Consider the following 2,500-nt stretch of genomic DNA (forward strand, 5'->3'; position numbering starts at 1 on the left):
CGATTCCGGAGAGGGAGCCTGAGAAACGGCTACCACATCCACGGAAGGCAGCAGGCGCGCAAATTACCCACTCCCGGCACGGGGAGGTAGTGACGAAAAATAACGATACGGGACTCTTACGAGGCCTCGTGATCGGAATGATTACACTTTAAATCCTTTAACGAGGATCCATTGGAGGGCAAGTCTGGTGCCAGCAGCCGCGGTAATTCCAGCTCCAATAGCATATACTAAAGTTGTTGCGGTTAAAAAGCTCGTAGTTGAAATTGTGTCCTGCGGCGTCGGTCTACCGGTTGCGGTACGACAGGCGCGTCTGCGGGGCTTCTCGCCGGTGCGTGTTCACCGCCGGTCGCGTCCGCGCCGCGCGTTCGCGTGCGCGTCGTCGTCTTCGCGACTTCGGCGCGCGCCGCGGGCTCGCGGTCGGCGCGCGAGGCGGGCCCTCGCGGCTGTTTACTTTGAACAAATTAGAGTGCTCAAAGCGGGCTAATATTTGCCTGAATATTGTGCGCATGGAATAATAGAATAGGACCTCGGTTCTGTTTTGTTGGCTTTCTGACACCAGAGGTAATGATTAATAGGGACAACTGGGGGCATTCGTATTGCGACGTTAGAGGTGAAATTCTTGGATCGTCGCAAGACGGACTAAAGCGAAAGCATTTGCCAAAGGTGTTTTCATTAATCAAGAACGAAAGTTAGAGGTTCGAAGGCGATTAGATACCGCTGTAGTTCTAACCATAAATGATGCCAGCCAGCGATCCGCCGAAGTTTCTTATTTTGATTCGGTGGGCAGCTCCCGGGAAACCAAAGCTTTCGGGCTCCGGGGGGAGTATGGTTGCAAAGCTGAAACTTAAAGGAATTGACGGAAGGGCACCACCAGGAGTGGAGCCTGCGGCTTAATTCGACTCAACACGGGAAAACTCACCAGGCCCGGACACTGGAAGGATTGACGGATTAACAGCTCTTTCTCGATTCGGTGGGTGGTGGTGCATGGCCGCTCTTAGTTGGTGGAGCGATTTGTCAGGTTAATTCCGGTAACGAACGTAACTCTAGCCTATTAAATAGACGTGCTACCGATATCACGAGGGTCCGCGGCCGGGCGGCGCGCGCGCGCTCGCGTCGTTAACGCGGCGCAAGTCGCGCGCGTCCGCCCGCGCGCGCGGTCTTCAACTATCGGCGTACAATGAAAATCTTCTTAGAGGGACCGGTGGTAATTATAGCCACACGAGATTGAGCAATAGCAGGTCTGTGATGCCCTTAGATGTCCTGGGCCGCACGCGCGCTACACTGAAGGGATCAGCGTGTCCTCCTTGGCCTAACGGCCCGGGTAACCCGTTGAACCCCCTTCGTGATAGGGATTGGGGTTTGCAATTCTCCCCCATGAACGAGGAATTCCTAGTAAAAGCGGGTCACCAGCTCGCGTTGATTGCGTCCCTGCCCTTTGTACACACCGCCCGTCGCTACTACCGATGGATGATTTGGTGAGGTCTTCGGACTGGCGCGCGGACGCCGCTTCGGCGGCGTCCGACGCGTCGGAAAGTTTGACCGAATTTGATCATTTAGAGGAAGTAAAAGTCGTAACAAGGTTTCCGTAGGTGAACCTGCGGAAGGATCATTTTCTGTGTGTGAATCTATATATTTTTAATATATAATAGATATATATGAGATAGAGTAGTAGTAGAGCTCGGGAGGAGAGGACGCGGCGCGTTCCCCCGCCGCTGCGCGCGGAGGGGGGGAGGCGAGTCTCCGAGGTGCGCCTCGAGCGGAGACCGCTACGCGCGTCCGTTTATGTTTTTTAATAAAAATTACATACCTTACCTTTTTTTATATATACAATACACAAAGTTATAATATATTTATATATAATTACTACCCTGAACGGCGGATCACTAGGCTCGTGGGTCGATGAAGAACGCAGCTAAATGCGCGTCAGAGTGTGAACTGCAGGACACATGAGCATCGACATTTCGAACGCACATTGCGGTCCGAGCAAGACTTCTTTTGTCGACGGACCACTCCTGTTTGAGGGTCGCGCACGCGTATCGCACCAGACTGCGCGCACCCGCGAGGGTAGCGCTCGAGCGATGCCGGCGTCCGGGTGCGACTAGAGCGCGCCCGGTCCGGTCGAATCGCGCTGCACGCACGCTGTGCAAACGGTCGAACGCGGCGGAGGCGCCGCGTACGCTCTGCAGCGCGGCGACGCTAGTCGTCGCGCTCGCTCTGCGCGGACCTCGCCACGATCGAACGTATTAAAACAAACAAACAAACACACGTCGACCTCAAATCAGGAGAGATCACCCGCCGAACTTAAGCATATCAGTAAGCGGAGGAAAAGAAACTAACGAGGATTCCCCGAGTAGCGGCGAGCGAAACGGGAACAGCCCAGCGCTGAATCCTGCGGCCCGGGCGGGCCGCCGGGAAATGTAGCGTTCGGGAGGAGATGTTAATTTATATTCGCGCGGTCATTAGTCACGGCGGCCAGTCCAAGTCCATCTTGAAGGGGGCC

General features: G+C 55.0%; 2 non-coding genes and 1 pseudogene across 2 annotated transcripts in view; all 3 read left to right on the top strand.

Moving 5' to 3' along the window:
• The window catches only part of LOC148225674 (small subunit ribosomal RNA), a 2,016-nt gene extending 404 nt beyond the window's left edge, over positions 1-1,612 (top strand). The window contains exon 1 of the ribosomal RNA XR_015812577.1: positions 1-1,612. This exon is cut by the window's left edge and continues 404 nt beyond it. This is a non-coding gene — a ribosomal RNA (small subunit ribosomal RNA).
• A 252-nt stretch (positions 1,613-1,864) lies between these two features.
• Positions 1,865-2,026, top strand: LOC148225675 (5.8S ribosomal RNA). The gene has a single exon (XR_015812582.1). It is a non-coding gene; the product is annotated as a 5.8S ribosomal RNA (ribosomal RNA).
• A 242-nt stretch (positions 2,027-2,268) lies between these two features.
• The window catches only part of LOC148225676 (large subunit ribosomal RNA), a 2,607-nt pseudogene continuing 2,375 nt past the window's right edge, over positions 2,269-2,500 (top strand).

Source organism: Plectrocnemia conspersa, unplaced genomic scaffold (genome assembly GCF_051122295.1).
Source record: "Plectrocnemia conspersa isolate PC_06_02 unplaced genomic scaffold, ASM5112229v1 ptg000068l, whole genome shotgun sequence".
In the NCBI taxonomy this organism is placed as follows: domain Eukaryota; kingdom Metazoa; phylum Arthropoda; class Insecta; order Trichoptera; family Polycentropodidae; genus Plectrocnemia; species Plectrocnemia conspersa.